At 49.6% G+C, this 15250-nt stretch overlaps 1 protein-coding gene across 1 annotated transcript in view; it reads left to right on the top strand.

Annotated features, from left to right (window-relative positions):
- PDE4B (phosphodiesterase 4B) overlaps positions 1–15250 on the top strand; it is an 85829-nt gene that overhangs the window by 41744 nt on the left and 28835 nt on the right. The gene's annotated exons all lie outside the window — the stretch shown is intronic.

Consider the following 15250-nt stretch of genomic DNA (forward strand, 5'->3'; position numbering starts at 1 on the left):
TCCATGTCTGTTCAGTCTGATATTTGAGCTGGGATTGTTAATAAGAGATGCTTTTAATGCTGACATTTTGATTTCCTTGAACTCAGATCAAGGTGCTTAAATAAATGTATTTTTGAGGGCTTTAATCAAATGGTTTTTGAGAGTGAAAGGCTGTTCTTACCTCTGCTGGCTGCAGCCATCTGGGGAGTGGTTACACTTTCAAGTCTGCCTGTCATTACTGGGCCAGGTTTGTCCCCATCTGCCCCTTCCAGGCATCTCTGTGGTGTAAACAACCTCATTTGGATCAGGACTGACCCCAGGTTTAAGGAATGTTGTCATACAGGACTCAGACCCTCACATTTGGCTAAAATAGTTCAGATATAGAAAAAACCCTCTAAGTAAATTAATATCTGGTGTTCTGTAATATCAAATTCTGATCATGGATAACCAGGGAATGAATCTGATGTCGTTTCCCTGGTAATTTCAGAGAAAATATGGTCCCATGTCCCAAACACCCCTTTTAAAATGGCAGGGTGTGCTGGCCTCAGCTCACAGGTGGAGATCAGCACGTGCGAGGTTTAATATGGAACATTAAAAGCTGTCAAAACAAATGATGCTGCTTTGTAGGATCCTGCCATCTCCCTCTTCCTCCCCACCCCGTTCCCCGTGGGACTCACTCCGTGATTTTCAGCAGATTATTCCAAAAGCTCTACGTGCACTTGGGGAAACAGAAAGGCCAGTGAGTCACAAGCTGTGCACAGAGGGAGATGAATACCCAGGATTAGCACAGGGATGTTTTAGCTCTGCTGTCAGCCACTGAGGAGTTGGAGTTTGGGACTTGAGGCTCACCCCAAAATCAGAGTCACGGTGTGGGAGTGGCAAAAGCTGTGTGTTTTGGGGAGCCACCACAGAGCTCTCTGGCTTCACATGCAAAATATTTTGCATTTTTAAAAGCTGTAGGATTGTGGATTAGGAAACAGCTTTTAATTGCCGTGCTGTGGGATTGTCCAAGCTCTCTGTGCTGGTTCTGCTCCCTGACTTCGCGCCGTGTCCCGCGCTGCAATCCCAGATCCGCCGATAGCGCTGACTCACGGCTTCACCTCACAACCCACTAGGTCCAAACAGGCCATTTTTTTGCAACATTCTGCATTCTTGGGTGACTCTGCTCTGTGCAGATATCCCTGCGTTTCAGCTGGGGGATGACAGTCCCAGGCATCTCGGTGAGAGGCAAACCGAGGGCACAGAGTTCAGCTGAGGTGAATCGGCGAGGTTGACATTTCCCCTTGGGTACACAAAATATCTATTGGAGGAAAACAGATTAAAATTCCAAACTATAGCAGGTTTTTAAACTGCCATCCTAAAGGATAATGCTTTCAAGTAATTACGTTTAGCCATAAAAAAAGCACTATTTCATTATATTTTATAATTAATATCATTGAAATGCTCACTCATAATGTAAGGGGTGACTTTATGTCCTGTCTTTCCATCATGGCTTGAGCAAGGCATGGGACACAGAGGGTGCTATGTGTCCTAAAGAATTCCTATGGATTATAGCTGGGATGCTTCCAGAAACCACACACTTAACTTTCATATTGAAAACCTCCAGGAAATTAAAATGAGAGGAAATAAAGGACAATTTAGTGTTAAACTGTGACCTTTTAACCTTCCCAGGAGCCAAGGAAGCTGATTTAAACAGGTCTAACATTTTACTCACGTGGCTGAGGTGATGTGGGCAGCCTTGCTCTAACCCTTGTTTAACATTTCTGAATAATTTTCCTCTTGAAGAGCTAAGGATTGTTAATAAACTTTGTCTTTGCATCCAATGCCAGTGGCCAAGTGGAGCTTTTCAGGTAGATCCAGCATCGTGCTTTGAACTTCCAGGATTCATCTCTGAGGTTCCTTCTCCATTTCCTACTCCAGCATTTGTTTCACTACAAAGGACTTTCACTCTTGACAGACTCTTTAGACCATCTGTTTTACTGTCTCCAGGTTAACCCAGTTCAGAACCCAGTTTAATGGCTCCAGATGGGTCTGGGGACGAAAGCAACACCTGGATTCGGGGGCAGATGCAAGCGAGGACCTTTCTGCTCATGGTTTGCCAAACTCTTGTGAAACAGTGACATGGAGCACAGTTAATCCTCTGCACCTCTCAGACTGTGGGGTTGTTTTTTCCTCTGGTTGAACTCAGATCGTTGCTGTGTGGTCTGGCTGAGGAGTTCCTTCCGTGCCGTGGGCCTCTTGTGAAAGTCAGCTCGGAGTTTCAGAGGAGGAGTTTCTGGGGCGGCTGCAGGGGTGCAGGAGGTGTTTTTGCACAGATGTGAGGATGGAGGGAGCTCGGGATGGAGGAGTTGGGGATGGGGAGAGCCCCTGTCCAGCACAGCCAGCTCCCAATAGGAATCCTCGGCCGGGCTGTGGCTGAGCCAGCTCCAGAGCCGGAAGCCGTCCAGCCACAACAGCCCAGGATGGTGCCCCACCTAATTAAGGCTGTTGAAAGGCAGGGCTAATTAGTTTAGGTGGAGCACCTCGTTAGCACAAGGATGTTGCTTCCAGGATCCAAGTTGGTTTCCCTGCACGTGTGAGCTCCCCAGTGCTCCTGGAGCCGGCCCACAATGAGCAAATGAGATAATGCAGTGCCCAGGTAAATCCTAGGTGGGTACCGAGGTCATTGCATCATCATATCCTGAGTTTTCCAGGGCTTTCTCACACTCCTGCACTCACGTGTGCTCGGGAAGAAAACACTTCTGCTCACACAGTAAAATGTTCTTGCTGTGACCCAGCCTGGCCTCGTTTAGTTAGAGAAACAAAAACACAGTGTGGGCACACTGTGATTTGCAGGAAGCTGGGATTGGGATTTGAAATCCTCAGGCTCAACTCCGGGGCTGGGCTGGAGGCTTCCTTCCCATCCAAGATAATGGACATCTCCATCCCAGCCTGCAGCTCTCTGGGCTCTTTTCACTGCTCTTCGAGGATTGTGTGGAGTAAAGGTGGGATGGGGATTCACTTAATTTAAAAATTCATCATGACCTTGGAAATTCTGTCTTCAGAAATGTGTTCAAAGTGTGTTAAATTCCCTACAAAATCATCCCCAGTGTTCTCCTTGCAGCTCCCTCCCTTGTGTGCACTGTCCGTCTTCTGCACTCATTGCTAGACCCTGAGTAGGAGAATTCCTCTCTTGCTTCCTATTTTTCCTCCTGTCTTGTGATTAAGGCAAGAATCCTACAGGGCAACGAGGAATCAGTGTGGTCAGTAAGAGGATAACGTGCCAAACCCTGAGATAAAGTTGGAACTGAGGAATCTTTCCCGTTCATCCGACAGGCCAAGATTAGATTCTGCCCCTCTTGCCATTTCTGCTTCTCCCTCTCGGTGAATCGAGGAATTCCTACTATGCAGGCAAATCCCGTTCCCGGATTCCCCGGTGATGGCGCTGCTAAGTGACATCTGACAGGATGCTTCCTGCATTTTGTTACTTCCATTTGGCACCATAAAAGCACTGTCACTTACCGCTCTGATTTGTGGCACCTCTGCTGCATTGTTCCCTCCGGGGGGAAGGACAGTGGGAAATGGGATTGCCTTGTGGTAAAACGCTCCATCCCACCCTACAGGAGATGCTATCTCCAGTCGAAATCCTTCCTCAGAAAGTCTCCAGTTCTCCTTCCTCGTTAGCATTTCAGATTAAACCTCTAGGCTTATCTCCACATCAGAAATTACCTCTCTGGGAAGCTTCAACTTCTGTCAGCCACCTTTAGGTGTTCTTGGTGTTCACGCCTCGTTTTTTCGCCTCATTGTCATGCAGAAGGTGCAGTGGAGCTTTGCTTTGGGAATCTGGAGCTTTCATCTCTTCCTGTAGCATCTTCAAAGCTGAGCTTTGCACGGCTGATGTACAGTTGGACACATTAAAACACACAAAATAGATATAAAAGTGCCTTTTTAGTTTAATTCAGGACCAAGACTTTTTATTAGCTGGTCCCTTCCAAGTGTTCCCAATGCTCTGTTGGAGATGTTAGTGTTGTTTATTGTGTGGCAATGAAGATTCCTGGTGAAATATCTTCTGCAGTTCCCATTGAAGCTCAGGTCCTTCACTCCCAGCAGCATCTGGGACATCCAGATCTTGGAAAGACAATACTTGAGTAGCCTCATCTCTACATTCTTCAGTCTGTTCTTAAGGTGTCGGGGGGGTATCCCAGGGTGTCCCTGAAAAACTACAGCTGGAGCCCCGGTGGGCTCTGTCGGTTCAGAGCTTCAGTTTGTGGTGCTTGGCCAGGCACTGATCCAGCTGGGCTTATCCAAGGTGATGTCCCAGCTCCTGGCTGCCTCTTCCATGTCATCCTCCTCTCCCAGAAGGAGCCTTCCCATCCTCTCGCAGAAGGGGCCATGCTGCTGGCACTCTCAGTGCCCTGCTGCCCACCCTGGGGGACCCTGACCGCTGCCACTGAAGGACTGCCTCCAACGGGAAGCGCCGTTCCCACCAAGCCTGGCCAAACCAGGGACTTCTCCAGCTCCGGAGATAACCAGCTTCAGTCCCCGTGCTGTGCACTAATTGCAGAGCAATCCTGGTTCCTCTAACAGCCAGTGGGCTGTCAGTGAGCTGCCAGCCCGTGGTGGCCTCAGTGACCCGATTCTCATGACCTGGGTGGTGATCCACCACCCCAGCCAGTACTGGTGGGTACAGTCAGGACTCTGCAGGTTTGTCCAGTTCTGCCCTAACCGGCTTCCTCGGGGCTTGGCTCCCGCTCCGAGCTGACCTCTTGGGATGAGCTCCCTGGAAATGCTTCAGTTCTGCTTCCAAACCGTGGCTGGGCCCCCATGACTGATGTCCTGCTGCGCACCCTGGGATGGGTTAAGGAGCTGGGATCAAACTGGGACTGGCCAGCACCAGGGCTCTGCAAGGACTCCTTGGTTTGCTGCCCAGGCCTTCCACTCCTGCTGGCTCTCAAGACTGGCTGTCATTGTCATAAGATTCATTTCACCTCACTTCAGCCACCTAAAAATTACAGACCAATCTTAAGGGATGGCTGCTTTTTGAAGAAAACCTACTGTGAGCTCGGGAGCAAACCATCCTGTTGTGCAGGAAGATCAGGAATTTCAGTGGAAGCCAACTTGGTGAAGCAAGGAGCTTCTCTGAGAGTAAAAATGCAACAAGAGAGCAGGCAAAGAGTGAGAAAAACTGGGAGCAAGGGAGGCATGGAAAGCTTTGGGCATGTGGGGTGAGTTGGGCTGACCAAAGGCTGATGGAGCTGTGAGTGGTGAGGGGACTCCAGTGTGGGTATGGAGTAGGGAAAGAAAATCCAGAAAAAAGTGTTGGTCCCTGGGTGAAGCAACCTAATGATAACTGGTACAGGAAAGGCCAAAATACTCGGTGGTTTTTTTTGTCTCAGTCTTCATCCCCCAACCTGCTTGGGAGGATAAGGGATGGAGGACAATGAGGGAGCAGCGGGTTAGGGACAACCTAGAGGAGGTGGAGGTGTCCAAGTCCACGTCATTGGATAAGGGTCGGAGCTGTGAGGTCAATGTGAGTTGCTCATAAAAATTGTGGTGCTTAGGAAGGTCTGTGACAACAGGAAAAAGGTGCATCTTTGAGAAAGGTGGAGCGGATTTGGGGAACTATGGACCGGTCAGACTCTTCTCATCACCGAGAGGTCACGGAGGCTGTCCTGGAGTCTATTTCCAAACACGAGAAAGACAAGAAAGAAAATTGGGAATGGTAGATGCTGACTTGTCAAAGATACTGTGTTGCAAAGGCCCAATCTCCTCCTGCAAGGGCTGGAGGGTGGCCTGGCCCTGGGGCCATGGAGGGCCGTGGGTGGGTGTGCAGGGAGCACTTTGGCACCATTTCCCACAGCGTTCCCACATGGCAGCTGCTGACAGGGCTGGATATTGCTGGACACCAGGCTGCAGGGTGGGGATGAAGGCTGTGTGTCCAGTTGGTGGCTGCTGACAGGGAGGCTGTGGGGTGTCCAGCAGTGCCCTGCAGCTACTCGGGCATCAGGCTGGTGCTGGGACTCAGCTGGCATGGTCCTGCTGCGGGTGGGAGGCTGGGACGGGTGACCTCTGGGGGCCCCTTCCTGTGGCTGGGGCAGAGAGCAACAGCACCTGCGGAGGGTGATCCAGCCCATCCCAGGGTGCTGAGAATAGACCAGGATCACCCCTTGGAGCTCCCAGCCACTTTCCACTGCTGTGCGGGGAGCTTAGGTGATTAACTTTGGGCTGGCTAAAGATAGCCCAGCTGGGCCCCCCACGGCAGTGACATTTCTGCAGGCGAAGATTCCTGCTCAGATTACCCCGCAGCTGGCCCAGGGCTCAGAGCTCGGGCTCGCTGTTGACTCAGAAACATCACTGCTACTATGGCACTGAGCGGCTGCCCAGCTCTGCTGCTCTTCTGTCCCAGCAGAGTCACACTGCAGGAATTCCTGCCCTCGCTCGGAGCCTCTGCTTCCCAGCTGGGCCTTCTTCCTTCTTGGGATGCTGCAGCCCTTTGGTGTTGTGGCATTCCCAGCAGACAGGAGGTTTTTCCTTCTCCTTCTCATTCCCCATCATGACTGGAGTTGGGGCTCCTTCTTGCAACCGTTTTGTTCTGTGGCATTCCCTGCATCCAGGAGATTTTTCCTTCTCCTTTTCCTTCCCTCTGCCTTCACTTGGTGAGACATCTCCTCCTGCTTCCCAGAATCTTCCAGTTTGAACCTGGATGTGTCCTGGATGTTCTTGGTGAGTGCTGTTTAATCACTGCCATGACGTCTTCAGCAGTTTGGAGCCGTTTTTCTTGGGGCTGAGTTTTCCCAGCAGCTGGAATGGTGTGTCCCAGAAAGGAGCTGTCTTTAATTAGGGAACTTAGAATGCCAGGCTCCTCAGCAACCCAACAAAAAAAGTTAATTTCTCCCGCTCCCTGTTGTTTGGAAAAGAGAAAAGAAAATAAAAATCCCCCCAAAATCTTGGCTGGATTTTACCAGAGGCTGTAGCTCATGTCAAACACTCTCATCCCCAATTTCAGTCTCCCACATTATTCCTGGCAGCTCCAGCTCACTCATTTCCTGGCATTTTTCGCAATTAGCAGTAGAAAGCTTTAGTTTCATTTTTTTGTCTCTATCTTCCCCTCTCATCTCTGAACCCAGCCTGAATACAGGCTCCATTGTTCCTGCTGCTTTGGAGCCCCTGTTAGGATTTTATCCCACAGCTGGATCTCCTCCAGTGCCACCTCCTCAGTGACCCCCTGCCAGTGGCTTTGCCAGTTCATCCCATCGCCTCTCTCCGCAGGGATTTCACTTCCCAGGCCTTCCTGCCCACATCTCATGTATTAACGCTGGGTAACGGAGAAAAATCTACATTTCCAAAGTATTTTTTTGTTAAAAGAATAACTCTGAGACAACTCTGTGCTCATTTGCAGGCAGTGCCCGAGCCCGCTCTGGCTGCAGCATTCCCAGCTCCTGCCGAGCTCTGGCCCCACTCCACAGCCAACAAAGAGCCCTTCCTCTCACTGCCACCTCCCCTGCACGCCGGAGGGAGGCTGCAGGTGTGAGAAACCTGAGAGGGGACAGCTCGAGTGACTGGTCAGACTGGAGTCCCAAAAATACGACGAGGGGAGAAGGGCAGGCTTGTCCATTTGTTGGGGAATTGCTCAAGAGCGTCGTGGCTCCACCTGTTCTGCGGGCGCTGGGGCTTTGTGCCTTTCTTGGCACATCTGCACTTATCTTTGCAAAAGATATAATTAGGCTGCGTTGCACACAATGGGACAGTGGGGAGGAGGGGAAGTGCAGCTAAAGGCTCCGTGGTTCCCATGATTTTAGCTCACTCCTCATTCCAGCCCTGCGGTCCGGCGGATCAGGAATGCGCAGTGTCCGTAGGAGCTGCAAGAGGGAACACGCAGGGCTCTGGCAGCGCTGCGGGCACGTGTGGGGCTGGGTGGTTCTGCTGGATGCAGCTTGCTTTTCAGTCACATCTTCTTCAGGTGCTTGTGTGGCTTTTGTGCTGGGAAAAAAAGGCTGGGAGTCTGTTCCATAGATTGCCTGGATATTGGAAGGCGCACGGGGGATCTATAAAAGAAAGCTGCAATTACAGGATTTTTTTGGTGCTTGCAGTTTGGGAGATGGTGCTGTAAGATTTGGACATTTCATTGCAGATTTAAAGTGAATCCCGGGGGTTGTGCTCTGTGCCTTTGGTTGTTTTCCACGTGAATTTCCAAACCCGTCTAACAGAAGGATTTCCACAGGAATATTTTCTGGATCTGGTAGAACAATGCTTTAATTCAAGGAAACAGCTCTCAGAATGCACTAACAGGATACATTAAACAAATAAATCACTCAGTGTCAGTTATTCCCTCGGCATTGTGAGGGATAAATATGTAAACATGTCCACACGATCCGTGAGCAACCACAGCTCCATTAGGGAAGGCAAAGGGTGAATGGCTCCCAGCCTGCACAAGGCCCTTTTCCATCAAGTTTTGGCATGTCCTTTGTTGACAAACCTGTTTTACTCAACGTGCTCCGGGCTTTTAGAGTGATGCTAGGCACTGGTAGTAATTAACGTGGGGCAATATTGCTGCTAATGAACCTCGTGTTGTGGAGGTGAAATAGCCACTTTGTGACACTGGTTAGTAATTAACGTGGGGTGATATTCCTGCTAACGAATTTCGCATTGGGAAGGTAAAAGAGCCATTTGCTTTTGGTGAACGGGAGGGCCTTTGGTCATCTGGATTTGTGGGACTTCTATCTGAGCCATGGCCACATGGGTGCCTTGGTAAATCACTCAGAGCACCCTCCTCCTTCCTCCTCCTTCCTCCTCCTTCCTCCTCCTTCCTCCTCCTTCCTCCTTCTTCCTCCTCTTTCCTCCTCCTTGCTCCTCCTTCCTCCTCCTTTTTTCTCCTTCTCCTTCCCCTGTCCCTGGCCCTTCCATGTCTCTTCTCCATCTCCTTCTCCTCCTTCTTTCTCCTTCTCCTTCCTTTCCTTTTCTCCTCCTTCTCCTTCTGCTATTTCTCCTTCCCCTCTCCATCTCTTTTCCATTTCCTTCTCCTTCCCTTTCTCTTCTCCCTCTCTATCTTTCTCCTTCCTTTTCCTCCCCTCTCACCGGCCTCAGGAGTTAAGATCCCACAGTTCCCAGCTAAGTCCAGGTGGGATCAGCTGCTGGATCAGTTGGGATGGACTCTCCCACAGAAAGGCCCTCTCCCACCTTCCCCCCACACGAGCTCTTAGTCATGAGCAGCCAAGGAGTGAGGAATGCAAACGAGGCCCTCAGTGACATTAATGAGATCTATCAGCTCCCAAATACTCATCTGCCATTCACGTGATCAACTCCAGCATCTGCCTTCTCTTCTGAATCTTTTGTGTCATCTGCAATAATGACAACAATTAGGATAACTATAATAAATAGAGATTAAAAATGGGCTGGTTTAAGGTCCTCTGATGAATGCAAACTCTGGGCTTGTATCCTATGCCTTCACCTGGGAATTAGATACATTTTCAAATTGCACCCTCAATGTATTTTCCAGTTGGGAGTCTGGGATTGTGCTGGCAGACTTTTCCTAAAGCAGAGTTTTCGTGCACCAGGATAAACATTTCCACCTTCCCCTACAAGGACACGAGGACTCCAAAATCCTCATCTCGCCCAAGAGCTGTGGTGGAGCTCCGGTTCCCAAACCTGCTCCCTCTTCACCCAATTCCCTGTCCCTCCTGGAGGGAGGGAAGCATTTTCCCATTTAATAGTTGGATTTTAATCTCTGGGGGTTTATGAGTGTTTGTCTGCTTTAGGTTTTGTTGAATTTGATCAGCTTGTCCAACACTGGGGGAACATTTCAGTTCCATGTTGTCTGCACTGGATTTGGGAATAAATCCAGCATCAAAACCCTACCAAGGCAAAAGGGAGCAACTGCTCTTATTAATTTTCCTTTTAGAGGAACAGATTTGATCCTGAGTCTAAACTGTTGAGGTAGGGTTTAGATAGAGTGATAATATTTTATTAACTCAGTTGGAATCACTGGAAAATGACTTTGGTGACATCGAGTCTCAGCTGTTGTTGCTTCAAAGGCAGCTGGAGCTTGGGGTGGGAAGGACGGCCCCAAACACTGAAGAACTTTATAAATAGTCCCAGTTTGTTGCAGCCAGGATGCAATGAAAAGTAAATAACTTAGAAGATGTCTTATGACGCTGTAAACAAGTGCTGTGCATGTGGAATAGGATGGATAGACTGGGTAAAGTTGGGAAAACTGCTGCAAGCTGCAGGGCCTTGCTTTCAACCTTCCCTGTGAAAGTTTCTCTTGGAATTTTTGGACAGCCTGTTTTGACAAAGTCTATCAGGATTTTTTTAGGTTTTAAGCTCCACATGCCCAAGGTTTACAAGGAAAGTTGTGATCCATTAGAAGGAATTACTCTTTTTCCTTGCAGAAGTAGAAATAAAGACTTTTACCAGTAGAGCGAGCCCACAATTTGATCTTTAAGAGTTAAGGAGAGCTGAGTTTGAAAAGATGCTGGCAAATATTTGTCTTCAACATTTCTTGTCCACCAGATTGGAAAATCTGTTCACGACTCAATCCCACTGGGAATATTCCTCCTAGGTTATGGAAAGTTTAGTTATTTGGCAGCTGGAAAGGGAACTGCAACTACTCTCCAAGGTTTTTAACTCACCTGGTTGGAATGGGGCATTTTGGCCATTGTTAAAACTCTTACAGCTTTATGGCCTTTGCACTTCCCTCCAGAAGAAATCTTAATGTTTTTCTTTATCGGGACTGGGGTGACAGGAGAGAACCATGAGGGAATCAGGACAGAGAAAATAAACCCCACTTGAAATTTTGGCATTTGGATCTCATTTCAAAATGTTTCCTAACTCGATTCATCTCCTGTGGCAGTCGAGGGCAAGGCCACCAATCCCTCCTGCAGACCGGGGACTGTGCCCACCATCCTGCCTGGCTGTGGCACTTGGCCACAGGATGGGGACAGTCTGTGGCTTAAGAGGGGAACTCTGCAGCTCCAGATAATGTTGGCCTTGTGCTCAGATCTCTGTGGGCACCGAGGGGCTGGAGCTCTGCTGGGAGAAGGATGGCACAGATGGGATTTGGGGGGAGCCATGGGTGAGTGTTTGTCCCTTTCACCCCCCTTCCCAGCTGTGACACTTCATGGGCCTCCTGATGAAGTGTGTGCCTGCCCTTACACTGAAGTGCTCCCAGAAAAGAGGATGTGCTGCACAACCTTTCACTTTCCAAGTACTGAAGAAAGACAAAAGGCCTGAAGTCCACATTGATGAGCAGCTCTCACTTTTCCCCTGTGCCCAGCACTGGTGAGGCCACACCTCAAATCCTGGGGTCAGTTTTGGGCCCCTCATGACAAGAAGGGCATGGAGGGACTGGAGCGTGTCCAGGGAAGGGAACAGAGCTGGGAAGGGGCTGGAGAATTCCTGAGGGAGCTGGGAAAGGAGCTGAGCCTGGAGCAAAGGAGGCTCAGGGGGGACCTTGTGGCTCTGCACAAGTCCCTGACAGGAGGGGGCAGCCGGGGGGGTCGGGCTCTGCTCGCAGGGAACAGGGACAGGAGGAGAGGGAACGGCCTCAGGCTGGGCCAGGGGAGGCTCAGGGTGGATATTGGGGAAATTCCTTCTGGAAAGGCTGTCCAGCCCTGGCACAGCTGCCCAGGGCAGGGGTGAGTCCCCATCCCTGGAGAGATTTAAAAGCCGTGTGGATGTGGCACTTGGGGCAGTGGTGGCCTGGGCAGTGCTGGGCATGGCTGGATTTGATGATCTGAGAGGGCCTTTCCAACCCAAACAATTGTGTGAGAAAAAGACAGCACGGAAAGTCAGTTAGTGGGAAAAAGCCTCTAAAAAGGGACTGCTAAGTCACCTTGCACTGAGAGATTCCATGTGTGCCATCACCTTCCAGAGCTGCAAAAGGAACAGATGGCAGAACATACCAGAAATGCAGTTGTTGCAAAATCCTGGCACGTAAAGGAGCTGCATTTCAGGACATTGGAGCATTCCAGGTGCCAGTGGAGAAGCACGAGGCAAGGGCTGCCTCTGTCCTCGGAGGGACTGGCAGCAGCTCAGGTCTTGTGAGGAAATGTCACCTCAGTTCCTGCTGGAGTGCCACCAGCACCAACCCTCCTGCACAAACAGTGGGTAGGATTTAAAAACTGAAACTCCTGTTGTTCCTCACTTCCCTATTCTCTGTCAGCAATGATTTCATGCAGGGCCCTAGAAGACATGAGCAAACCATGGTTATGATTTACGGTTTGGGTTATGCAACCCCCAAATATAAACTGAAATGTGATCCAGTTGAAGACGCATCCTGAAGTATTCCAGGAGCCCAGATCCTGAAATTGCAGGGTGTTTCTGTAAGTGACCATGTGCCTCGGCTGTACCAGGAAGGGGATCGAAGTCAGCCCCTGGCCGGGGTTTAGGAGCGATTCTGGCAGGGGGAGTTGCTCTGCTGATGTCAGTGGGACGCTCACATTGGGTTCAGGGAAAGAACAAGTCATGGAGCATCTAAACTCGTGTTTACTGTTTGTGCGAGTCGCTGTAGCAACAGCAGATACCACTCAGGGAGAGAATCCCAGGGCACTTCATCCCTGTCCTCTGCTCTGGAGCCAGGCTGGGAGAGCTGGGGGTGGCCAGCCTGGACAAGAGAAGGCTCTTGAGAGCCTCCTTCAGTGCCTAAAGTGGCTCCGAGAAAGCTGGAGAGGGACTGGGGACAAGGCCTGGAGGGACAGGACACAGGGAATGGCTTCCCACTGCCAGAGGGCAGGGATGGATGGGAGATTGGGAAGGAATTGTTCCCTGGGAGGGTGGGCAGGCCCTGGCACAGGGTGCCCAGAGCAGCTGTGGCTGCCCCTGGATCCCTGGCAGTGTCCAAGGCCACGTTGGATGGGGCTTGGAGCTTCCAGGGATAGTGGAAGGTGTCCCTGCCTGTAACTGGATGGGCTTTAAGGTCCCTTCCAGCCCAAACCATTCCCTGATATCCATGAATATTAAATATGAAGAAAGCCAGAAAATATTTGTTATTTTAAGATCATTCCCACACGAAGTTTTTAGATTGGTAGAAGAGCAACTCCTAATGGATTCTATATCTGGCTGTTATTTTGGGGTAGCTGTGGCTCTTAAAATATTTCACGGGGGACTTGGAGGATATATTTTAATTTCACATGCTGGTTTTAAAAGCAGATTTAGCTTTAGGAGTGGGAATGGAGCCTCTGCTTTCATAATTTTTTTGTAAATAGTCCCAAGTTCATCACTGAGAGTTCGTGGAGTTGCACAGAGCCAAGGAGGGCTGGTTTGATAAGAGTTGGGGTTTCCGGGGTGCTGGGCTCGGACTGCGTCACTCGGTGGCTTTAGGGACAGTTCTGAGTTTCTAAGAAGGGTGGAACTGGGCTCCCTTCCTGCTATGGGCAAGGACAGTGACTCTTCTTGTCTTGCCTGCCTGGTTCCGTGAAATGAGCGGGAATGTGGCATCTGTGACGTTCTTACTGCCCGAGCAAAGGAGCCAGAGCTCGGCAGCAGGTTCAGAAATGACTGCCCAGTGACCACAGAGGGCAGGCAGGAGGAGCTGGAAGACACACACCCCATCAAGCATCATCTCACCACTGTTTACTTGAGAAAATGAGTGAAAAAAACAAGATTTAGATGAGTCAAAAGCCAAAGAGCCCAAGCAGAGCTGCACAGGGATGGAGGTGCTGCATCTCGCTGGGTGCCAAGACCAGAGGGAGCTGTGGGCAGGCTGGCCAATGTCCGAAAAAAAAGCAAATTCTGAAAGAAAGTGTTCATGGTGCTTTTTAAAACCCACTTCTGTGCTGGAACAGCCACAGAACTCACCCTTTTCCCTTTAAAATGACCCTTAGCAAGAGCTGTTTGCTCTCACTTTTTTGTGTCTTTGCTGTTGAAATGACTTGAGGTATCTTCAGTGGCCGTTTTCAAAATATCCACGTTTAAACCGTGAATCCATTGGCCTCACAGTGGTTTTGGTGCAAAGGCTCAGGCAGGTGACAATGCTCGTGTTTCACATGGGTGAACCCCCTGCAGCCTGGAGGGATCCCCGCTGCTCCCAGGATTCCTTCAGGGAACCTCACTGGAGTGAAGCAGGAAGGCAGAAACAGAGGGAGGGAAAGTCCTGATGCACCCTGCTAAAAATTCTGAGGAACACTGCAAATGTGTAAAATAGTCACTCTTTATTTAGTTCATCTTCTGAAGCCCAAAAATAAATATAAAATACTTACAGCCAAACCCTCTAAGCCCTGAAGTTTCCTAATTCACCTCAATCTCCTTAATATGTAATAGCTTTGCTTGTTTTGGGCTTTTTTTCCCTTTTATTACATAAAACTCAGATACAAAGTAAAGGGATATCCTGAATATCAGCTCTGGGAAACTGGTATTATTAACTGATATTATGAATCCTTCAATATCAAGAGTAGATTTCTGTTCTTGGTCCTGCATTGCCCTGATGGCTCTTTCCGAGGGGAAGATTGAAAGTGAAGTGACAGTGGCAGCGGGTCCTGCCGACCTGGGCAAGGCTGGAAATCCCCCAAAAGGCTAAAATTAGGGTCTGGTGTCAGAGTCTCTGTGAACCTGTTCCTTCTCCTCCTCCAGGAATGCACACATGCCATGGCTGTGCTTCCTGAGGAGTCTCGGGGCAGGAGAACAGCACAAGAACTCAGGATTTTATTGAAACATACAGGGTTTAGTTTGGCTGAGGAGATGGGTTTTACCTATTCCTAAACTCATGATTTTGCCTGTGCTGGTTTTCTGTAACAAGGGATTTGAGCCCTTCCAGGTCAACTAATTTACATGATAAAATAGTTGAGAGGGAATGCTGATGGTAGGAAGGAAAATACACTGAGCTTTGTGTGATTTTGGCTATTTTCACCTGATTTTTGATTATGCAGGAATGAGATGACTTCCTATGTTTGGAGCTCAGAAAAAAAACCCATTAACTTCCAACGCCACAAAGATTTGGATTCCCCAAATCTTTAAAAGGTGTCTGTGCCAGGTTTACGGCTGCATTACCCTTTGGCAGGGTTTATTTTACATTGGTGCAGCTTCAAATGTTTAATGGAAGGTCTCTATCCAGTGATGCTTTATTGATGTGGTGAGTGACAGAGAGGATCTGTCCCTGGGAAGAGATCCCAGCACAGGGTGCAGTTGCTTCCCCTGGGGACACTGGGACACCTGGGACACGAGGTGGGGAGGGCAGGGGGACATGTCTGGAGCTCCAGCTCAGCTGCTGAGTGTGTCTGAGCAGTCCTGCCCTGTGATGTCACTGGTACCTGCCAGTAGAAATGCTGAACCCATTAGCTCTGACAGATTTATGGGATGA

Source organism: Aphelocoma coerulescens, chromosome 8 (genome assembly GCF_041296385.1).
Source record: "Aphelocoma coerulescens isolate FSJ_1873_10779 chromosome 8, UR_Acoe_1.0, whole genome shotgun sequence".
NCBI lineage: Eukaryota > Metazoa > Chordata > Aves > Passeriformes > Corvidae > Aphelocoma > Aphelocoma coerulescens.